Here is a 25,106-nt window from a genome sequence, read left to right as displayed (position 1 = left end):
TTCTGAATTTATGTTTGAAATTTCTCATTTAAAAAAAATACTTCTCCGTGCACTGATATAATCTTCTGTACTTAAATTAAATGGTTCTGTGTGTAAATGAAATACTCTTTTTGAATTTTTAAGAACACTCATAATTGAAGACTTTTGGTGCAAGTTTTCTTAAAGAATGAAAGTGTTCCTGCCGTTAAAGTGGTGCAGGACAAATTCCTTACTTCCTTTCTGTATCTTCAATCATGTTTAAATCAAGTGTCCCCTGTTAAATCGAGTAAACAGTAGCCTAGTGCTACTGCTGCCCTGGGGGCCGCATGTAAAGGTCAAAAGGGCCGCATGCGGTCCCCGGGCCGTACTTTGAGTATCACTGCTCTATGTGTTATCACCCAAAGCACTTGGCCTGATTTTGAGTTTGGTGAAGGGAATTACTCATCACAAACCTGTGTTACGATCCCATTTATAGCATTTGGACATCGTAATACGGCGGATGGGTTATCTGTCATGTTTGTGACTGAGAAACCCCTTCGCCAAACTCTAAATCAGGCCCACCGTGTTGGGCAATATATACAACATCCACAAATAATAATAATAAAAATAATTGATTATTGTTATTATTATTTTAAAAGATAAACAAGGCAATACTGACAGTATATACTGCAGTCACATGGCAGACCTACTTACATTGCTTCCATGCTACTGCAAAAGGGTAGTAACCAAATTTTCAACAACTGAATGTTCAAGTAAGGAGAGGTTGGCACGGCATATCTCTGAATTGTACAATGTGAGAATTATCGTGCTACATTTAACTACAGGTTCCACGTAGATGAGTAAATTCCCTGCTAGCAGGCAGGGTGATTCGGGACTTTACTTAAGGGGATGCATCATAATTAAAAAAACAAAATCTTTGGGTTAATTGTTAAACAGTCAAAACTGGCCTGATGTACTCGTATTTATGAGCACCAGTAATCAATATTCAAGAAAAATAGAGGACGATCTAGAAAGGTGAGAGGTAGCAGGATGACGTAAAACAATGGCATTGCAACAGTCACGCCTCGAGAGAATTCAAGCTTGAACATGGTGGTCAGTGGTTCTGCAAGCAGAGGCAAAGTATTTAATCTTTTAGAGAAACTAAAACAGAATAAGCAAAGGATTTAGTGTAAGTGGCAATCTGAGGTCTACATTTAAGAGAAGCTTCAATAACAAACTAAGGCACTTGGGATGAATAAGTGTAAGTGACACCCAGGGGCTCGATTGTAGAGCTGAATGTGAAATTCAAAGTCACTCCCAGAAAGGTCCATATCGCCCCGACTTCCTGGAGCATTCACTAGTTTCTGAGAGAAAAATGAGGTTTTAAACCCTAGCGCATAAAGCTCTCTTTGGGACCATACTCGCATACCGTAGTGAAATGTTCATAATCTGTACCCCCATTGGAACACTTGACTGTGGGCGGTACAGCTGCCTTGCGGTCGCCAGCTCGAAGTGTTATAGTGTTCCAGAGGCTAACTAAACAATAGAGCTCCTCCCTTAAGGAAGTTAGCTGGAACCCTAATGTTCTGTTTAGTTGGTTAAGCGTAGACTCTTTGAAACACTTTGGGTTTCAAGCTCTGAATATAAATATGAAGATGCTGACACGTATTGTTAATGTTGTTGCATCGTTTCATGACTCGTGGAGTCATTTGTGTGCTTTATTGACATTATGGGAACATGCCTGCTGTCTTATATCAGTAGAATATATAAAACATGAACAGTAGCACTGCCATCTGAGTCGAGTCTGTAAGGTCTGTGTGACCTCAGCAATAATCCATTCTATCTAAGGCCTGCGATTGTATGACCAGCAGAACTTAATTTTCTCAACTTTACTTTTTAAAGTAGGTTTTCCGTCATCTAAAAAGGAGTGGATGATGGACGATAAGGAAGACGAATTATACCTAAGCATAGAGGGCATGTGACATTGCATGCCGAGGTTATTGGATCAGCCTGTAAAACCTATCAATGCTTTGCAATTTTCTTTGAAAACTCTGATGAGCATTTTGCCATATATAATGTGGGGGGCAATGAATGGAAAGGTGATGGAGGCTAGGGCACCCTGTGTGGAAATTGTAATGTGTAGTAATGTGTTGATTGGCTGCCTGTTGGCCATCACACGGCCCTTGAGGCGCCTAGAGAGCTGACAATATCAGTTGCTGAACCCCCATCTTCTTGTAGTGCTCTCAGACTTCTTCCAGAATCAGGTTCATGCGGTAGTGAAAAGACTTAACCAGGCATTGGAGTCAAGTGGAAACCTTAAATCATTCTAAAAAGTATACACAGGAATGGGGTAAGGTTTTTTTAGTGCGCCAGATGCAATAGAATTTTGGCTCCTGGAGCGTCCACCCAATGCATTGAAGAAAGATCATTTTTAAGGGCCTTGTGCAGTAAGTTTGCACCACCAGTGGGTGGCACCTTAATGCTGGCTGCAACTTTACATTGATTTATGGAAGTACGGTCCCTCAGAATACACCAAGCAGGAGGAGCACTGCACTTGCTTCATGCTCTCTGGTGGGACTCTTACCAGCTGCTTTAGTGTGTCTTTTGTTTGCTTTGTGTTACACACCCCTACGAACTCTGGTGCGTGATCCTTTGTAGAAAATACTGTATTACACTCAGATCACCTAGGAATATAGATAAATAACACAAGTTCTTAAACAAGAGGAATAGAGTTCTGTGGAGAAGTGGACGATATGCTAATTGGATTTGTAGAGGGCTAACTACCATTGCTGTGGCATCCTATAGGATTAAAAGCTGAACGCGCCTTTAGTACAGGTTAGGGGAGGTCATCAATCAAACTGAGTGACTGTTCGTGTTTGGATGTATGTGGTTAGTGCAGAGTTGATTCAATGTTACATTTCAAAAGCGTTTCAGCATATTAATATGAAATTAGGATGAGTTTTATTTAGGAAGTATGGGTATATGGTTTTATTTTTATCATCATTGGCGGAATCAAATGATCATTACTCAGCCAACGTATAGTGTTTTCTTATACTGTATCCATTACTACCCAGGTTTTGGCTTTATGATTCGAGCTGATGCTATGCCATGCTTGCACTAGGCTTAGCTGTGTGTTTGTTGGCTATATGGATGTTGGTGTTGTGCATGGCAGTGCCATTGATCTGTCAATGAATTTGTATGTCTCTATAGCCCAACCAAAAATATTCTTGTTTGGTAGGAATGTAGAGCAAGATGGCTGGTCGATAGAAAGTGGAACTGGGAGGAACAGTCTTTGCTCTTAGCTAATCCATACACGTCCTCTTGTGGCAGGGGTTACATGTGAGCTGATTGTGAACATGGACTAACTTTTGAGAGAAGCTGTGGAACGGGAATGTGGAAAGCTTGTATAGTTTTAGCACTCAATAGTACAAACAGCCAATGCCGAGCAAAAATAGTTTAAGAGTGTTGGATCATTCTGGAAACAGATTTCATAATAAATAAACCATAAAAAATGGCAGCAGAGAAACGTGAAGGATAAAAGAGAAACAGGATGTGCCACGGCAAAACCACTTACAATTGTATTGTTAAGGCAAATCCACAGCATACCAGGACTTCATAAATATAGTAAGTTACAAAGTCAAGTACGGCTACATTTATTACCTTTGATATGAATCGTGCGAGCATGGCGCGTGCAGAAGGAACACAATATGTAGGCTGCACGATGAGGAAATTAAGATTGGACTGCCGAGCATGTGGGCGCAATTATTATAAGACATACTCAACTGGCTGTTGCAAGACATTTTGGAAATTGTCAGCAAGGCAACCATAGAAAAATGAAATTTTATGGGATTGACTGGGTCAAAACAGGTCCCAGAGGTTGTGATAAATTGAGAACACTCCCCGCAGCAGAAAACTAAGTGGATCATTAACCCTAATTGCTTGAAGACACATGGAATGAATGAAGAAAATGAGTTTTTCTCCTTTTTGTAAACATTCATTCATAGATTATAATGCAGTTTTATTTTCCATTGTACAAGTGTATATGTTTTAATGCTGATCTATATAATAAAATAACTATGGGTAAAGGAGGGATGTGGTGTTTAAGGCACAAGGCCAGAAGTCAGACATTCAAGTACTGACCCTGTTGAAAGGACTGCATTTATGATATAAAATCACATGGACGAGTACAGGAATGTTGATAGTGTTTTAAGGACGCTGGTATAGAAGCAGAAACTTAGAAGACTTTCACTTGATGGTTTTTACCTTGTAAGTACACATGGAGAAAGGCACAGCAAGAATAATAGAAGGGGATTAACCAACAGAAATAATACTGTTGTGTTATCACGGGGTGAACAAATGTGAAGCCATCATCAAGAGTAACATGCCCATTTCTGGAGAACACATCTGGAGAGTTCTACTGGGTTCTGGAGATTACATCTGGAATATCGTGTCCCTTATGAATACCACAACCTAAGTTGTATTTATTTTTAGGAGAGCAAACATTCACTGAAACTTTTTAAGGGTGAAAACCAACACAGCAAGTGTAAAAGCCTAATAAAACATAAGAAATAAATAAGTCACAGATTAGAAAGCCACTGTTTTCCTGATCCCTAGAATTCTACGACTTTTGTTTAGCACTGAGAGCTGAGGCAGATTATTCCACTGTCTGGCTGCAGTGACCAAGAAACCACCATCTCTAACGCTATCAGATAGCGTTCTGAGCATTTCTAAATGGTCCTGATGGGCAGATCTGAGCCTGCAATCAGAAAAATGAAAAGAACACTTTTTTGGCATGGAAAGCTGGAGATTTAGGGCCTCATTATGAACTTGGTGGGATGCCCCGCCGCCCAACCGGGCCAGATGTCAATGAAAGACCGCCGGCAGGTCTTTCAATGCGGCAGCCGGCATCCCGCCAAATAATGATGCATGGAGCCTCACCACCAATGATGGCGGCGAGGGCCGCCATGCTGGCGGTCGGTGGAGGGGGTGGATGCTGCTCCACCCTCACTGCCACGTCAGACCATACACCGCCACACCTATAATGAAGCAGTTATAGGCATAGCGGTGTATGGAGAGGCAATGTTGGCGGTGGAGCAGCATCCAGGGAGCCCTTTCCCTCCCGGAGCAGTGCAACAGAAGAGGTAAGTGCTGTCCGAGAGGGAAGGGGGGAGGGGTTGTGTATGTGAGTGTGTGAGTGCATAGATGTGTGTGTGAGTGTATGTGTGGGGGTGTGTGTGTCTGAGTGCATGTCTGCGTGTGTGTATGTAGGTGAATGGGTGCATGCGGATGTGGGGGGACGTGTATGTAGGGGTGGGGGGGTGGGGGATGGTGAGGGTCGAGTTGGGGGGACCTACATGGGGTTTTGGGTGTGGACGGTTGGGGGGGTCGGTTTTCGGGATTCAGGGGGTGGGGGCAGATCTAGGGGCTTGGGGGGGTGGGTAGGTGTAGTGGCAAGGGGGGGTCTGGCGTGTCACATACAGGTGACAGGAATGATTATTCCTGTCACCCATATGCTTTCCGCCAGGGATTACCTGGCGGGGTATCTCACCAGGAAATCCCTGGTGGAAATAGGATCAAAATCCCACTGCCGGTCCGGCCTCCACCGCCGGGTTGAATATGCCCACAGTCAGCCCAGCGGTCGAATGTGGCCTGGCGGTGGGTTGTAGTGAACTGGCTACTACTGTGTTCAGAATATGGCGGTCTGGACCGCCATGCCGTTGGCAGTAATGACCACCACCACCTGCGTGGTGGTCCAGACCGCCATGTTCATAATGACCGCCTTAGTCTAGATTGTGATATGTACAGTTTACATGGTTTTAAAGCTAATCACTGATCAGATAGGAGGCAAATTGAGTCATCATAGTACTGTGGGATTGTGGGCTCTTAAGTTGTTCCCAGTCATTAAACGAGAGACCTGATCCTGAATAAGCTGGAGCAAATGTAGTAAATTTGTTGAGGTTGCCAGGTAGGTTGCATTGTCTGGTCCAGCCTTCATTGGACTACAGCATTTTCTACAGCAGGTGTCTTCAACAAGTAGCTTGTGAGTTACCAGTAACTCTCCAGCTACTAGTGAGTAGCTCTCCTGTGTGCAGGCCAGCCTACTAAAATAGAAGCTCTTGCTTGGTGGAATTAGTATATGTATACCAACATTAAAAAAACATGTATTCAAGATGAAAATGTGTGTATCTTCAGAACTCAATCTGATAATTGGAGAAAAATAGGTGAAATTTCAAAATGTATTTAAAGCTATTATTGTGTTGGAGAGGTGTATTATTCATATCATTACTTTAGCACCAGTAGATTGCAGCTATGGCTTTTAAGTATTTCTAATTGTTAAAGCATTGTTTTTTTTACATTAGCACTGGAAACCCTACCTCATGCACTGATGTGATTACTGCTGACAATCTAAGGTGCGGTGGTCACTATTACATCAATAATATTAGTAGCTCGGGATAATTTTCACTTGAGCATAAGTAGCTCCTAATACAGAAAAGGTTGGAGACCACTGGTCTAGAACCTAACCCCTTGTTGATGGAGAAGTGATGCTATGGGACAAAGACACATTTTTAAGTGGAATGGAGATAAAGTGGACCCCTGTTAAGTAATTTGTTTTTTTTTATTAAAAAAGGAGATGGTGCAAGTCTAGATCCAGTTAAATTTATTTTGTTTTCAATCACTTCATCTCCGCTAGTCATAATAGTGTGATCTGAAGGCTATGAGTGGTCAAGCAAGAGAGGTCATCTGAAGAAGGTTCCACTTCTGCTAACCCTAACATTTTGGTGAATTCACACCCACACGCTAAAGAAATCAAAACATCCTGACTACCAGAAGGGCTACTGGCAGACACAAACTTATAAAACACAGCAGCAATGGCAAATTAATTTCTGTTAGATGCAAATGGACAAAAAAGACCGAATTGTTAACTGTCTAGAACCTATGTTAATGTTATTGCTAAATATAGAAAAAAGATGGTGGTAATGCCTAAGGTGGTTGTGGGTGGAGGGCGACAACACTCTCTTTTGGGTACCAGGACTTATTTATCATCATCAGACTTTAACCCAAAGAGAGAGAAAGAGATAGAGAAAAGGGAGAGAATATAAAAACAGGAATAAAGGAAGAAGTAGGAATGAAATAACAACAACATTGAGATAAAGAGACAGAAAGTCTAGAGTGTTGGAAGGAAAAGACATAAGTTGGAATCTAAAATAAACAGTCTTGATATTAGCAACCAAAAACATTGGGGAGTACCAATGGAAAAAGAAAAACTGTTGGACTTTCATTTTTAAGGAAGGGAATGAAAATGACGGAACTCTGTGGTCCGTTTGAAGGCGAAGTTGCCGGAGTGTATAGGCCAGATCCTAAACGAGGGCTTAAACTTTTGCACATTTTTTGTACTTTGTTAATTAATAAGGCAAACCTTTTTATACCACTCAGGTGCAGCAGCCTTTTCAAATTCAGCATTGGGGGTGGGGCGATTATTTTTGAGGAAAAAGCAATTCTCTGTGTTCACACTGAAGTATTTATTTGTTAGGCTGTCACCATCATGAATCTTAGCTAACTTAAAAAAGAGCAACATTTTATTAAAAACATACAACCCCTCTGGGGGGCAGCCTTATTTCGTTCTTTTGTGTTAAAATGAGTTTTAACTGGATGAAAAAGACTGCATTTTTATTAACTCCTGTGTAGTATAGCTACAGTTAACTCATCAATATTAGAATTTATAATAATATATTTCTTGGCTAGGAGACTTTCCGTGTTCACCATACGTTAACCTTCAGCATGCATCTTCAGCAGTACTGCTACTACTACCTTGATATCCCTTAACCGTGATGCCAGGACCATCTATGCCACCAGTTCCTAGGCAAATGTATTCAGAACTAAAGCTGTAAACTAGACTCTGATCCCTTTTACTTTTATTGTTATAATCTCCTATTTTCACTGGTTTATTGTACTTATGGGTAAATGTTCTCTCGAAATAGGTTTCATTTAAAATGTATTTTTTTGTTAAGCCTATTAATAATGAACAGTCCTGGTGCACTGTATATAAATATCAAATAAGTAACTAAAATTCCCACCGTAGCAGGCAATTCCATACCATATGTTAAATGCTACATCACAATGCTATGTGGTAGGTAGTGCATGCCTCTGAGGGCAGTTTGAGAGCACAGACAATGCTAGGAGTAGTCTGTAGATGTAATGTGAGGTTACAAGGACTGTTTCAAGGCTCAGAGTATTTCCTTCCTTTGTTACATCTCTATGATGGCATTCTAGAGCATCGCCCCCTGAGCACCCAACCCCTCTTCCATGAATTAGGAATCAACAGGAGTTGTTGACTAAAGATTTCAGTGGAAAAGTAGGTATATATTTTCAGTATCAGTCAGTGACCTCTTGCGAATTAAGCTTTTTCACAGCAAACCCTCCTGGGTGCCAGCGTCTCATGTAAGTTATTTGGGGCAGTGATGGATCTAATGTGAAACGGGAGGAACGGGTCCCAAGTTGCCAACACCCCCTTCTGCTTGGTGCATGTTAGCACCTGCTTTGTGGGATTTTGCATGATATTGCCAGATAGAATTACTTCTCAGTTTCGTGATCTGATTTGGGGACGAACTGGTGAAACCTCTTCAACGCCAGTTTATATGTTTCCAAGGAGGCCCAAACACAAGGCTCCACAGTGAAACAGGACCATAATAGCAGCTGCATTTGATTTCCATGAGATGGACTAGCGAGCTGCACCAACAGACTTTACACTGCCAAGTAACAAAGGAACAACATGAATCCACTCGGGCTCAACACAAGACTGGACAAAATAAACCTTTGAACATGTTTTCATATTTGACTGCCTAAATTGCCTATCCATCTCCCACATCACTCATCATGTGGGGTTTGTCTAGAAGGATTACTTGTCCAGTTCATTTTCTGGATTATTATAAATTCAACTCCTGGTAGATCCAATCAGCTTTTCATTACTCCCAGGTTGATAAAACGAGAAAAATGGCAAATTGGTCAACAATCAGCTTTTTTACCCTGCTGAGATGCGAGGGGTTTTGTTACATGGAGTGCTACGTAATTACAAGGTTATTCTGATCGCATGGTAAACAATTATATGAGAATCACAATATAAATGAGAGGAGGGAACTGATGAAATCTGCTGGCAGTGCATTAGGTGCAATAACCAGAGGTATTTCCCCACTGGGAAATAGTAGGCTGATATTGGCTCCTGCGCAAGAAATCCAGGTGCTGGAAGTGCAGTGTGTCCACCCGCAGGGAAGCAGCAACGGTTCTCACATTAAATATTTAACAGAAAAAAATAACTTGAGCTCTGCAATTCTGTAGCCACGGATGAAAGAACCCACATTTACCAGCTTTTTGTGCATGGTGTAAGACGAGTAAATGCAAGTGTTTTATCTTTTTATTGGTTATCATTTTGCAGACATTGTCTCGCTCTTGAAGTGGCTGGAGAGTGCATCGGGCAACAGGACAACACCTGCCATCAGGCCGTTTACTAATGGCAGACATTGTGGAGTGAGATAGCCATATTGTATTGTATTGCAGCATTTATATAGTGCTTACTACCCTTATGTGAGGCACTGAAGCACTTGCCTATATGAGTAGCATGCTACACCATGTAGGGTGTGTAGTTGGAAGAATGTTGTTTTTGTTTTGATCCTATCTGTGAAGTGTTTCCATGTAGCAGGAGGAAAAATAGATGGTGGGATGTCACAGTGTTCACTTGAGGCCCTTCTAGAAGCAGAGGAATTAACAGACGTAATCAATTTCTTGTGTCAGGCAGAGGCTGACTGGTTTAGAGCTGGATTGGGAGATTTCCCAAAAGGCTGATGTATGAAAAGCAGCCTGAAAACTCTGAGACAGTATGTGTGCGCAGTTCTCTTCGTTTGTAATTTTTTTAATGATATTTTATTTAACGATTTAAAGACTATGAATATAGTTTTCACATTTATGCATGTAGAGCTGTACTTCTTTAAATCTATGTATAATGTTACTTATGTTTCAGTGATCTTTTAGAATTCTGTTGTCAAAAGAACGATGTGTGTCGATGAGTTTAGATTCAAAGGTTTATCCAATAATATGCTATTTAATTTAAGAACATATTATCAATGACATGAGTAAATAAGTCTTTCCCCTAGTTCGCCTTTAATATACCTGTTTACCCCCCCTTTCCAATTATTCTGTTAGGTCATTTAATTGAACTAATATAGGATGAAAATGATCACTGAGGCTGCCTCCTTTATTTGAGTGAAAAACAACTTTAATGGCAGGTTATGGGTATTATTGCTCATAAACCATTACCATTTGTTAAAAGAAAGCAGATATTCACTTAAAAGCCATAGTTACGTTGTGATTAGGATTTTCAGTGAAAAAACAATAACATTCACCAGTCGAACTTACTGTGCTCAGGACCTCATACAAAGTATGTTTTCACAAACCCTACCTTCTTAACTCCATATTTCAATATTTTACTTTCTGTTTTGATGGACCTCCTAACAGTATAGTACATTATTTCATCTACTATTTTCTATACATATATTCCCTCTTGACAAAAAACAAGCTTTCTATAGTAAATGCATAAAAATAAACATATTATGAAACACCCAACAGCTAAAATGTGTAATATGGTTGTTTGTCATCATGGGAATTTGATGTCACCTCAGTGGTAATATAGGGCAGAACTAGAGTAACCCGTTATTACTCCTCTATTATCCTTTATGTAGATTTTACTTTCTTCACTTTCTAAATCATCCTTTGTTGGATATGCACATCTGTGTAGCAAGCAGGCCACGTCTCTTCATCACTGTCCGAGCTACCCAATGATGCCCCTTACACTTATGCTTGTCCCAGCATTCATTTCGTGCAGTGTCTACTTATGCAACGATCCATTTAGTGAATCCATGTTTTCTGATGAAAAGTTGTAGGCTTCCAGCTTGCCTTACGCACACAGTTTAGCACTCTCAGGCACATAAATGAAATCTTTCCATACACTATGTATGTTTCTGATGGATACAAACTACCTGTGGATTCCTCACCTTATGAATTCATCCTTGCGCCAGCATCCGACGGAAAGTTCTCTTCCTAGCTCTCCACGTCGACGAGGACGTCACAATTGCACGGCTCCATGCGACTCCGTCTGACGTCACCGTGCCAATAAGAGGTCCTCGTCGGCGTGCTGACGTCAGTTTTCCTTTTTTCCGTGCCTTCGATGCCAACGTTTTTTTTTTTCCTGGCTCGTTGGATAGTGTGTATCTTTGGTTGTTACAATGTCTCCCCCGAGAAAATCGGGTTTCAAGCCTTGTAGTGAATGTGGCAGTAGGATGACGGTCACGGATCCGCATGAGAACTGCCTTTGGTGTCTTAGCTCTGAGCACGATGTTCAGGGGTGTGGTTCGTGCCAGAGTATGAATCCTAAGGCACTTAAGGAAATAGAGGCCAACCTTTTCTTAGCGAAGGCTAAGAAAAAGGACCATAAGAGGGCTTCTTCTCACACCTCTTCCAAGAGGCATAGGAAGAGGCGTCGGCATAGCTCTTGGCACCGTCATGGTTCACGGCGCCGATCGACACGGAGCAGATCGAGGTTGCGGTCTCCATCAACTCGACGTCGAAGTAATTGGGAGGTGAGCCCTACTGTGACTCTGCAGCCCCAGAGCCCAGAGGTATCTCCGACGCCGTCAGTCCATGAGGTGGCTCCTCATAGCTCTCAGTTTTCTCTGGCGCCGCAAGGGTCTGATGTGTAGCAGCAGGATCAAGAACAGCGTTATCCTGCCTTCCCGGCTCCGGGAGCGGATCCGGCGGCATTTTTAAATGCCATGTATGCTGTTTTCCAGGCTATGGCCCCTGCTGGTGCACCGGCGGGTCCCACGGGGCCATTAGCTTTTTCTTTGGGCTCCCCGGCTCCATATCAGACGAAGCCGTTTATGCCGTTCTGCCCGGTTGAGGGTGCCGGGTCGACGTCGATGATGTCTCCTCGAGGTATGGCGTCCCCATCTAGATCCGTGGCGCCGTTGCCATCTCCGCGTCAGCCAACACCGATGCTCTCCCCTGGCCAGCTGGCTCCATTACCTGCGTGCCGGCCGACTCCAAAGGAGGCACCGTTGGAGTCCGTGTTGGCGCCGGGTCCGAGTGGTGCTCGGATCTATGCATCTTCTTATGTGCCTGGTCGGGATTCGGCGTCGATGTTGACGCCGAGGTTAGAATCCCGCTTGAGATCTCGGAGAAAGGCCTTGCGTCTTCTTGAAGAAGAAGAATACCGACAATTGGAAGAGGGTGAGCTTATGGAGCCTTCGGAGGAATTCCAAGGATTGGGGTTGGCCAGTGGATTGGATACTTCCCTGGAATGGGACATTTCATCTCCGGGGGAGTTTACGGAGGAGGCAGCGTCATTCCACTCGGTCATTAGAAAGGCAGCGGACTATTTAGACCTGCCTTTATCTGCAGCTGAGGTAAAGATAAATCTGCTGACTGAGGTGCTGCATCCTTCTACATCCTCAGCTGATCCTTTGCTGCCCTTCAACAAGGCATTGTTGGAGCCTATTATGGACTTGTGGAGGAAGCCAGTTTCGGCTCCAGCTGTTAATAGACCGGTGGCAAGGAGACACAGGGGCACCCGAGGATCCTGGGTTCCTCTCACATCATCCAACACCGGAGAGTTTAGTGGTTCAAGCATCTTGTTCCACAAAGTCTGCTCCTGGTTCGTTCCCTGTGGCCCCGTCTGATAGGGAGTCCAAACGAATGGAGCAGTCTTCAAAGAAGATCTTTTCATCTTGCAGCATGGCGCTTAAGGCTGTGAACCCTACCTGTGTGCTGGGCAGGTATGTCCATGCCCTTATGGATTCAGCCAAGGCTGTGGTCGGGGATCGGGCACAGGAGGTGCAGAAGCCTTTTGGAACACTCTTTTTGGATGTGCAGGCTGCGGCGCAACAGAATATACAATCTGGCCTTGATACCACAGACTCGGTTGCTAGGGCGATGGGGACATCTGTTGCTACAAGGAGGCATGCGTGGCTGAGGTCCTCCGGATTCTCCTCGGACGTTCAGACCACCTTACTTGACATGCCCTTCAATGGTGAACGGCTGTTTGGAGAGAAAGCTGACTCTGCCTTTGAACGTTTTAAGGAGAGCCAAACGACTGCAAAGTCTTTAGGTTTACAAGCTACCCCTGCTGCTCCGTATAGGTCTTTTCGCAGATTCAGAGGGTTTGGTTGTGGGGCGGTTTTTCGGAGGCCCCAGTACTCGGCCCAACAGCTTGCCAATCCATCTTATCGACCCTTTAGAGGGTGTGGGAGGGCTAGAGCTAGAGGGGCAGTCCAGCAACACCCTTCTTCGTCATCCTCTTCCTCTGGTGGACAACAGCAGGGAAGGCAGCCCTAGTTTTCCCCACTTTATCGAACATGCCTCTCCTGTAGGGAGAAGGCTTCATCTTTTTCTCCGCAAGTGGGAGTTGATAACAGCAGACTCCTGGGTGTTGAATATTGTGGAAAAAGGATATGCTCTCCCCTTTCAGGAGTTCCCTCCTCCCTTCCCCCCCCGTCCCTCATTTTGTTCGGAGGACCATCTTCTGTTGTTGCAACAGGAGGTTCTGACCATGTTATCAAAGGGTGCAATAGAGTTGGTTCCGGAGCAGGAAAGGGGTCAGGGTTGTTATTCAAGATATTTCCCGATCCCCAAGAAGGACGGTTGCCTGAGGCCGATCCTAGACCTGAGGATTTTGAATTGGTTCCTCAAGCAGGAGAAATTCAAAATTCTGACTCTGGCACAGGTACTTCTGGCGTTGAACAAGGAAGATTGGATGGTCTCTGTCGACTTGCAGGATGTGTACTTTCACATCCCTATACTCAAGTCGCACAGGAAGTATCTCCGGTTTGTGGTGGGTTCGCAACACTACCAGTTTGCGGTCCTTCTGTTTGGGCTTACTTCAGCACCTCGAGTCCACACAAAGGTGATGTCGGTGGTTGCAGCATTTCTCAGGCGGAAAGGAATAGCGGTATTCTCCAGTATTGGATCTTTCATAGATTCACATGCTTGAATCATCCCCGTCGTCGAGGTGGGAGCCTCACGGTAACTTTAAATACATAAAGCAGTAAGTCAGTACGTTTAAAACCAGTAGGCCTCAGTAGGCCTTATAGGCTATTTTATAGTCTATCCACCTTGTTTTGTGAAAAGACCCAAAATTCAGTGTCAACCAATCAGGATTCAGCCCCTCCCAAACACTCCCAACAGAGGCTGAATTCCCTCATATTTTCTACCGCACGTCGTGTGAAGGGAGTCTCCCTGAGCTCTGCTCAGTTTACCTTATTTCTGACTGAAAATGGTTTCTCTCAGGAACTTAGCTTTCCAGCTTTATCATGTCTGACAAGACAAAAAAGGGTCTGTTCAGAGACTGTGACAGTTGTGGGAAAAAGAGACTACATGTTGATGACCCCCACAAGAAATGCATCTACTGCCTCCATCCAGACCACAAGGTGAGAGACTGCAAGATCTGTCGCACCTTTAGTCAAAAAACCCTCAAGGACCGTGAGGGTAGACTTCTCTTGTGGCTGCAGAAACAGAAAGCCATGGAGCATCCTTCCTCAGACGAAAGTGAAGCGTCATCTCATACTTCCCACCCTCAAAAAAGAACAGGTGAGAGAGGAAGAGTGTCTGATGAGCCACCAAGGAAGATGGCCAAAAAGATAAAACAAGTCTCTACTGAGACAAAAAAGGATGTTTCCCATTCAGAGACACACACAAAAAAGGTTCATTCAGAGCCTACTATGCCTTTACATAGCAAAAGTACCTAAAAAAAGGCATCCCTGTCTCTGTCACCCCAGAAAGAGCCGGAAAAATTATCTGCAGGGAAAAAACACCCGTCAACGACCACCCCGTCAACGACCACCCCGTCGACGACGGTGTCGACGGTGACATCTACGACAGTGTCGTCGACGTTCACAACGGCGGTCTCACCGATGATCATGACGTCGTCACCGTTATCGTCGACAACGATAATTACGGCAAAAATATTTTAAAAAGCTTCGTCGGCGAACACATCGTCGACGGCGGAGGCTGCATGGGTCCACCAATCGACCAGGGCACTTCTGTCTATGAAGCACCTCTCAATGAGGTTTAAGAAATCCACACCGCCGACGACAGCACCGTCGGCGACTAAGATGCCGACAGAGGATACGTCGACGAAAGAACGGTCGACGAAGAGACCGTCGACGAAGGAACCGCCGACAAAGGATCCGTCGACGAAGGGCCCGTCGACGAAGGGCCCGTCGACAAAGACACCGTCGACGAGGGAACCGTCAACGAGGGAACCGTCGACGACGGACCCGTCGACGAGCATATCTTCCACAGAAGTAGCAATGTATAGACCATCTACCCTCTTGGGTACTCCACCGCACCAATCTTCAACTATGGTGCCTTATCCTCAGGATGATTCAACCAGATTCTTACCTCTTTCACTTATCTCCATGGGGGGCAAAGCTTCCGATATTCTGCCAATGCATACCTCCCAAGCAAGGTTTTGCCATACCCCCACAACATCTCTTGGATGATGATGACGCATACTCCCAAGACGAGGGAATGTTTGGGGCAGCGAGTAGCCCATCTCAACTCCATGTCAAGTGCCAGGATTTTGATGACGAAGATGAACAGCATTACCAGCCCAGTTATGCTTCAACATCAACCCACAGGCAGAACAACAATTACCCCTCTCCATGCCTAGCACACTAGTGGCAGACCTTCAATCTATGCTCAATGACTACTATAGAAGGTTTCCACCATCAACGCCTACCACACCACCCAGACCTGAAACCTACCAGACGCCTCGTCAAACCCAGACGACCAGTCTTCCGGAAACACCGCAGGCTAGCATACCATTAACTAGCCAAACGCAAGAAACTCGTCCCTCGTCAGACGAAGAAAGAGAAGATGGTGAGCTAAGAGATTTTGTGACCAGTGAATGGGATGATTATCTCGTCCCCACACCATCTCCACCTCCAGCAGGTCCAGTGGATTCACCTCCAGAAGACATAGGAGGTTTTCATAATCTGATAGAGAGAGCGGCAAAGCGTTTTGGCCTTTCTATTATCTCTCATGAAACAGAGTGCTTCCTTTACGATTTCAAAGAACCATCAAAGAGATTGGTAAGAGCCATACCAATAGTAGATTTCTTATGGCAGGAAGGCTTGAAGGCAATGAAGAATCCTGCCACAGTGCCTTCACAAATGCCAAGGCTAGAGAAGAAATATAAGGCCCCGGATGATTCTCCGGCCTGTTTAGTGTCACAGCCAAAACCTGATTCAATAATATCACAGGCAGCGCAGCGACGTTCCAGAAACCCCTCCACGCCTATAGCATCTCCCCCAGACAAAGAGGGAAGGAGATTAGATAACATTGGTAAAAAATTCTCCTCTATAGCAGCGGTCACAGTCAAGGCAGCTAACTCCCTCGCCATCCTGGGAAGATATGATCGCCAAATGTGGGCAGACATGTCTGCTTTCTTGGATCTTTTGCAGGAGGAGGTCAAGGTGGAAGCAAAAAAGGTGTTGCAGGAAGGGGAACGGATTGCCGCAGAGATTATGGACAGCGCAATAGACATTTCTTTAACTGGTTTCAGGCAATTGGCTGGCGCAGCAGTCTTGCGTAGGCAAGGATGGCTAAAGGCTACATCATTTCAACCGGAGGTCCAGAGTCGCGTTCTCAACATGCCTTTTGATGGTGAGAGTTTGTTTGGGAAGCATGTCGACGACATGTTACAAGCCATCAAAACAGATACGGATACAGCAAAATCTCTAGGTACCCTACAATATAAAAAGCAACCTTTTCGTGGAGCAAGGGGAAGAGGAGGTTACTCCTTTCGAGGGAGCTACCAACAGTACAGACCCCAGTATCAGTCTTTCTCCACAGGATCATGACAACAGTACCACCAGCAAGAGCAGCATTACAGGTTACCACCGGCCGCGGCCTATAAACATCCAGCGAGAGGAAGAGGGGCTGCCCGAGGAAGAGATACGGGCAAGAAACAATGACCCGCCAGTCATTCCAGCGTTTTCCCCCCCACCAATATCGAGGGTTGGAGGTCGCATCACTTCCTATTTCCTTCAATGGGCGGCTCTAACATCAGACAGATGGGTGCTCGATATAGTGGCCAGAGGTCATACTCTGGAATTCACGCAAACACCACCAACTGTTCCTCCATCGGGCCCTCCGCCCCCGAGGATGAACCAACTCCTCAAGGAAGTAAAAGTGATGCTGGGCAAAGGAGGGATAGAACCAGTCTCTTTTTCTCAAAAGAACAGGGGATTCTATTCCCGCTTCTTTCTCGTAAAGAAACCCTCTGGGGACTGGCGCCCCATCCTGGACTTAAGAGCACTAAACAAGTTTCTAAAGAAACAATCGTTCAGGATGGTAACACTTCAAGATGTCCTGCGTCTGTTAAATACTGGAGATCTGATGGCATCCCTAGACCTCCAGGATGCTTACTTTCACATTCCCATACACCGCAACCACCGCAAATTCCTCAGGTTCAGAGTGGGTGTTATGCACCTCCAATTTCGAGTTCTCCCATTCGGTCTCAAATCGGCCCCCAGAATCTTCACGAAAATGTTGGCTCCGGTTGCAGCACATCTCCGCCAGTCGGATATGCAGGTTTTTCCTTACCTGGACAACTGGCTCATAAAGGCACCTTCAAAGCCGCAAGTGATACGTCATATTTCGGATCGCCTTCAATTGTTAAACAGCCTGGGGTTTGTCGTCAACTACAAAAGTCTCAGCTTCACCCCAGACAAGTATTAAACTTCTTAGGAGCAATTCTAGACACGGTCCACAGCAAGGCGTACCCGTCTCACGAGAGGAAACAAAAACTAACCTCCTTAGCACGCAGACTCTCTACAAAAAAGTTTGTTTCAGTCCGCATCTACAAATCATTGCTAGGGATGATCTCATCATGCATTCCGCTAGTCCCAGATTGCAGGCTCCATATGCGACCCCTGCCAGAGCAATTGGACATACAGTGGGCCCAGGTGAGCGGTTTGTTTGAAGACAGAATTCGCATAACACCTCTAATGCAGAACACCATGAAGTGGTGGGCGACGCTAACCAACTTGTCAAACGGACTTACATTCCTTCATCAAGTACCCAGTTACATAGTAACAACGGATGCCTCTCTCGAAGGATGGGGTGCACACTGCCAAGATCTGCAAATCAGCGGATCCTGGAATGCAAAAGAGGTTCAACTCCACATCAATTACCTAGAACTCAAGGCGATACACTTAGCTCTAAAAGCTTTCTTGCCAAAACTACAAAATTCAAGCGTCTTGATCAGAACGGACAACACAACCAGCATGTTTTATCTAAACAAGCAAGGGAGCACGAGATCCCTACAACTCTCGCAACTAGCTCAGGAAATCTGGACATGGGCCATGAAGCACAACATTTCGCTCAAAGCGGAGCATGTGCCAGGACAAACCAACGTTCTGGCAGACACCCTGAGCAGGATAGTGATACCATATCACGAGTGGGAGCTAGACCAGAAACTTCTCAATCGACTCTTTCTCTTATGGGGCAAACCAAACCTCGACCTATTTGCCACACTCGAGAACAAGAAATGCCAGTATTACACAAGTTGGCTTCCCCAGAAAGGTTTGTGGGGAAATGCGTTCTCGATGAGATGGTCCGGGGTCTATGCCTACGCTTTTCTTCCAATCCCGCTCATTCCGAGAGTCATCAACAAAATAAAGACGGAGGAGTGTCGCCTCCTATTCATAGCTCCCAGGTGGCCCAGACAGGTCTGGTACACGGAGCTCCTAATGCTCTCCGAACAGCCACATGTGCAACTCAGACAGAGTCAGACTCTCTTGACGATGCACCAGGGACAAGTCAGGCATCCAGATCTGTCATCTCTTCACTTGTCGGCTTAGCTCCTGAATTCAATGAGTATGTAAATCTGAACCTTTCCTTGGAGTGTAGAGACATCTTAGCAAACGCTAGAGCTGACACTACCAACAAAACCTACAGACTTAAATGGAAACGTTTTTGTATATGGTGTGCAGCAGAAGGTATACATCCCTTTTCCGCTCCTCCAGAGCAGATACTTCCATATCTCTTGCTCTTGGCAAAGTCAGGACTTTCATACTCCTCCATTCGAGTGCATCTGGCAGCAATCTCGAGATACCGTAGATCACCACACATGGTCTCATTATGCTCCACCAGAATTGTCAAACAATTCATGAAGGGCCTTTTTCGTGTTTTCCCACCAGTTCGAAAACTTCCGCCGTTATGGTCCCTGAATGTTGTATTAATGCAGCTCATGAAAGCTCCCTTTGAGCCGATCCACAGAGCTGATCTAAAATTCATCTCATGGAAAACAGCGTGACTACTAGCTCTTACTTCAGTCAAAAGAGTCAGCGACATTCAGGCCTTCACTATTAAAGAGCCTTTCCTCCAATTTACAAATTCCGGTGTAATCCTAAGAACAAATCCTAAATTTATCCCAAAAGTTCCCTCAACTTTTCATTTGAATGAACCAGTCATCTTAAAAACCTTTTTTCCAAACCCACAAACGCCAGCCGAGAAGACATTACATTCCCTGGATATAAAAAGGTGTCTAAAGTTTTACTTACAGAAAACACAAGTCATCCGTCAGTCTGACCAATTATTTGTTGCATTTGGCGGAACGAGAAAGGGACATGCGGTGTCCAAACAGACTATAGCCAGATGGATTGGCCTTGCAATCCAATTCTGTCATGCTAAAGCTGGTAAACCGCTCCACAGCAAAGTGAGAGCCCATTCTACAAGATCGGTCGCCACTTCAGCTGCACTCTTTGCTGGGGTGCCACTACATAGCATCTGCAGAGCGGCCACATGGTCCAGCCAGCATACGTTTACAAAACACTATTGTCTCGAAGAAACAAGTAATATTGATACAGCAGTGGGACAGGCAGTACTGAGGCATCTATTTAGTTAATGTGAGCCTCTTACACATCCCACCACCACACTCAAGGTATGTTCGATATTGTTTCTCAGTTTTGTTAATAGCTAATTTTATATTACAGTGTGGTTTGCTCTAATATTTTGCTTCATACTAGTCGTAATATCAACGCTTTTTCATATTGTGTTAACATGTTGTAGACCTCAAAACAACAACGTCACATATTGTATCATAATCTTCTGCCATACAGTTTTTTCTATTACTGTTATATATATATATACTAACGTGATTGATATCACTTGGAGAATTACGATAAAATGACAGATAAATTAATTAGCTAATTCTCAAACATTACTGCTCGTTATTCTGATTCAAGCATGTGAATCTATGAAAAGATCCAATACTGGAGAAGAAAATTAGTTACTTACCTGTAACTGCAGTTCTCCAGTATTGGTATCTTTCATAGATTCACATGCGACCCACCCTCCTCCCCTCAGAGGCTCCCCTATTATACAGATATTGAACTTCACACTTGTACTAGAAAATCTGAGGGAATTCAGCCTCTGTTGGGAGTGTTTGGGAGGGGCTGAATCCTGATTGGTTGACACTGAAGTTTAGGTCTTTTCACAAGGTGGATAGACTATAAAATAGCCTATAAGGCCTACTGAGGCCTACTGGTTTTAAACTTACTGACTTACTGCTTTATGTATTTAAAGTTACCGTGAGGCTCCCACCTCGACGACTGGGATGATTCAAGCATGTGAATCTATGAAAGATACCAATACTGGAGAACTGCAGTTACAGGTAAGTAACTAATTTTCTTCCCTTACCTGGATGATTGGTTGATCAAAGCCAAGTCTCCAGAGTTGGTGCTGCATCACCTGCAGGTGACAACCCAGTTGTTGTTCGACCTGGGGTTTTCGGTAAACGTGCCCAAGTCTCACCTGGAGCCCTCTCAACGCCTCCTGTTCATAGGGGCAGTTCTGGATACAACATTGTATCGGGCCTACCCTCCGCCTCAGTGGATTCGGGACATTCAGGGGCTGATTCCAATGTTTTGAAATGGAGCGGTTGTTCCGGTCCTCAAGGTCTTACGCCTGCTTGGTCTGTTTGCTTCTTGCATTCTGTTGGTCACTCATGCGCGCTGGCATATGAGGGCTCTTCAGTGGTGCCTCCGCAGGCAGTGGTTTCAGCACAAAGGGGATCTCGAGGATTTGATAAGGATCTCCAGGGACACTGCAGCAGGATCTCCAATGGTGGGCAATGGACGGCAACCTTTCCCAAGGAAGGCCGTTCTCACTACCACCTCCAGTGGCCACAGTTGTTACGGATGCCTCCACTCTAGGGTGGGGTGCTCATCTGGAGGATCTGGAGATCAAGGGTCATTGGTCTCCGGAAGAGCAGATGTTTCATATCAATCTGTTGGAACTCCGGGCGATACGTCTGGCTCTCAAGGCCTTCCTCCCTTCCCTTTGCGGTCAGTCGGTTCAAGTCCTCATGGACCACACTACAGCGATGTGGTACGTAAACAAGCAGGGAGGGTAGGGTCGTACCTTCTCTGCAGAGAGGCTCTGCGGCTCTGGTCCTGGGTTCAGGACCATCAGATTTGCTTGATAGCAAATCATTTGGCCAGGGTTCTGAACATACGTGCGGACAGTCTCAGTCGGCGCTTCTTGGCCGATCACGAGTGGCGTCTCCATCCAGATCTAGTCCGGTACATCTTCGAAATGTGGGGGTCTCTGCAGGTAGATCTATTCTCCACTCGGGAGAATGCGCACTGACCGTCGTTCTGCAGTCTCCAGTATCTGTTGCAAGGAGCGTTGGGGGATGCGTTTCAAATACCCTGGGGCGGCCAGTTGCTTTACGCGTTTCCCCCCATACCCTTGAATCCACGGGTCCTGAGAAAGATTCACCAAGACAGGGCCCAAGTCATCTTGGTGGCACCGGATTGGCCGAGAAGGGTGTGGTACACAGACCTTCTACAACTCTCAAAGTGCCCTCCTCTCCGTCTCCCGCTCAGGGCAGACCTTCTCTCCCAGTTGCAGGGGCAGGTTCTACACCCCCACCTCCAGAGCTTACACCTACATGCCTGGAGATTGAACGGGGCAACCTGAGTTCTTTTTCTCTCCCACCGGATGTAGTGGATGTTATTCTATCGTCCAGGCGACACTCCACTAAATCCATTTATGCAAATAGGTGGGCTAAATTTGTTAGTTGGTGTGGAGAGAAGCAGAAAGATCCATTGAAGGCCCACCTTTCCGATGTTTTGTTATTTGCCCTGGATTTATGAAAGATAGGCTGTTCAGTAGCTACAGTGAAAGGTTATTTGGCTGCCCTATCAGCTTTTCTTTGTCTCCTGGATCAGCCCTTTGTATTCAAATTTCTGATTGTAAATAGGTTTATTAGGGGCCTACTTAATAAGTTTCCCCACACACCTTTTCACATGCCTCAGTGGGATTTAAATCTTGTGTTAACATTTCTGATGGGTTCACTGTTCGAGCCCATGCATTCATGTCCTTTAAGGTATTTGGTTCTTACGACAGTGTTCCTTACTGCTATAACCTCTGCTAGGAGGATTGGGGTGCTTTAAGCCCTTTCAGTAAAACCCCCCTTTACCTTGTTTTTTCCTGATAAAGTGGTACTGAAAACCAGGGCGGCTTTCTTGCCAAAAGTTGTCACTCCTTTTCATATGGGACATGCTATTACCCTTCCCTCTTTCTACCCTCCTCCCCACCCCTCTAAAGAGGAAGAGAGACTCCATCGATTGGACCCTAGAAGGGCTCTCAGTTTTTATATTGAGAGGACGAAAGACTTTCGTCTAGACGATCAGCTGTTTGTGGGGAATGTTGGTCAGCGGAAGGGCAGAGTAGTCCATAGAAGAACAATCTCCAGGTGGGTCGTTCTTTGTATAAAAGTTTGCTACTCATTGGCAAAGAAAGTTCCTCCTGAGGGAATCAGGTCTCACTCCACCAGGGCTAAGTCGGCCACTTCGGCCCTGGCAAGGGGAGTCCTGGTGGTGGATATTTGTAAGCCGGCAACTTGGGCGTCCCTCCACACTTTCGCTAAGCATTACTGTTTGGATGGTGAAGTTCAGAGAGACGGCCATTTTGCGCGATCTGTTTTACAGGATTTCGTGGTGTAATCAGACGGGCACCCACCTCCGAGTGCTGTACTGCTTTGGGGCTCTATTCATAAGGTGAGGAATCCACAGGTAGTTTGTATCCACACCGCTTGGACCCAAGGAAGGCGCTAAGCTTTTATGTGGACAGAACGAAGGATTTCAGGCTGGAGGATCAGCTCTTCATCGGGTATTGGGAAAGAGGAGAGGAAAGGCAGTCCACAAGAGAACACTCTCCAGGTGGGTCATTCTTTGCATTAAAATGTGTTACTCTTTAGCAAAGAAAGTACCCCCTGATGGTATAAGAGCTCATTCCACCAGAGCTAAGTCGGCCTCTTCGGCCTTGGCTAGGGGTGTTCCTGTGGTTGACATCTGCAAGGCCGCAACCTGGTCATCCCTCCACACTTTTGCAAAGCATTACTGCTTGGACTCTGAGGTTCGGAGGGATGGCCATTTTGCACGGTCAGTGCTGCAGGATTTCTTGGTTTGACCATTCAGGCACCCACCACCGAGTGCGGTATTGCTTTGAGACTCTATTCAATAGGTGAGGAATCCACAGGTAGTTGTATCCATCAGAAGAACGAGTTACTTACCTTCGGTAACGACTTTTCTGGTGGATACATTAGCTACCTGTGGATTCCTCACGGTCCCACCCGCCTCCCCATTGCCTGTCTGGTCTAACCAAGTTGTTCTTGGGTGTGCTCCTCTTGGTTTTGAGGACTTGTACATATACTGTATATATATTTATATATATATAATTGTTCGTATATTCATTTATGTAAAAATAAAAAAATAAAAATAAAGAAATTAAGTTCTTAGAATGATGTATTTATTTGGTATTTCATTAAATATTGCTATTTGTTCATTTATCTCAATGGCCTATTATTCTCAGGCACGTAAAAAATGTTGGTACTGACGTCGGCACGTCGGCGAGGAGCTCTTATTGCCTGAATGACGTCAGACGGCGTCGCGTGGGCAATTGTGACGTCCTCGTCGACGTGCAGAAGCTAGGAAGAAGATTTCCGTCAAATGCTGGCACAATGGGAGTATTCAATAGGTGAGGAATCCACAGGTAGCTAATGTATCCACCAGAAAAGTCGTTACCGAAGGTAAGTAACTCGTTCTTCTTGGATTTATTGTGGAAGTCGGTTCGCACCTGTTCGCCTCAAAGGCACGTAAAAAATGGGTGAAACTGACGTCAGCACGCCGACGAGGACCTCTTATTGGCACGGTGACGTCAGACGGAGTCGCGTGGAGCCGTGCAATTGTGACGTCCTCGTCGATGTGGAGAGCTAGGAAGAGAACTTTCCGTCGGATGCTGGCGCAAGGATGAATTCATAAGGTGAGACATCCACAGGTAGCTATTGTATCCACCAGAAAAAGCGTTACCGAAGGTAAGTAACTTGTTCTTTCTTAGCTTTTTTAGTTCTTGGCTACAGACAACTTTTAGCTACTTGTTGTTGAAAGACCCCTTGTGGACCATATAAAAACTTACAGTAAGCTTTGTACCAGCCCACTGCTTAATATTATTTGCTTTCTTGTCACTCTCAATTGGTTGGTTTTCAATTCATAGCTTTGCTCAGTCTTCCTCTGTTTGTCTCTCACCAGGAGCTTAGTTTCTTTATCATCCTTTTGATTGGATGACTTGAATCCTTCCACTGCTCATATACAGGGAACTATGGGGGTCATTCTGACCCTGGCGGGCATGGACCGCCAGGGCCAACGACCGCGGGAGCACCGCCAACAGGCTGGCGGTGCTCCCATGGGCATTCTGACCGCGGCGGTACAGCCGCGGTCAGATACGGGAAACCGGCGGTGTCCCGCCGGTTTCCCGCTGCCCAAGGGAATCCTCCATGGCGGCGCTGCAAGCAGCGCCGCCATGGGGATTCCGACCCCCTTACCGCCAGCCTGGCTCTGGCGGTTTCGACCGCCAGAACCTGGCTGGCGGTAACGGGTGTCGTGGGGCCCCCTAACAGGGCCCCACCAAGATTTTCAGTGTCTGCCAAGCAGACACTGAAAATCGCGACGGGTGCAACTGCACCCGTCGCACCCCTTCCACTCCGCCGGCTCCATTCGGAGCCGGCATCCTCATGGAAGGGGGTTTCTCTC

General features: G+C 45.4%; 1 protein-coding gene across 3 annotated transcripts in view; it reads right to left on the bottom strand.

Annotated features, from left to right (window-relative positions):
* The window catches only part of CRLF1 (cytokine receptor like factor 1), a 136,701-nt gene that overhangs the window by 38,042 nt on the left and 73,553 nt on the right, over positions 1 to 25,106 (bottom strand). The gene's annotated exons all lie outside the window — the stretch shown is intronic.

Source organism: Pleurodeles waltl, chromosome 12 (genome assembly GCF_031143425.1).
Source record: "Pleurodeles waltl isolate 20211129_DDA chromosome 12, aPleWal1.hap1.20221129, whole genome shotgun sequence".
Lineage (NCBI taxonomy): Eukaryota > Metazoa > Chordata > Amphibia > Caudata > Salamandridae > Pleurodeles > Pleurodeles waltl.
This window is presented reverse-complemented; position numbering and strand designations above follow the sequence as displayed.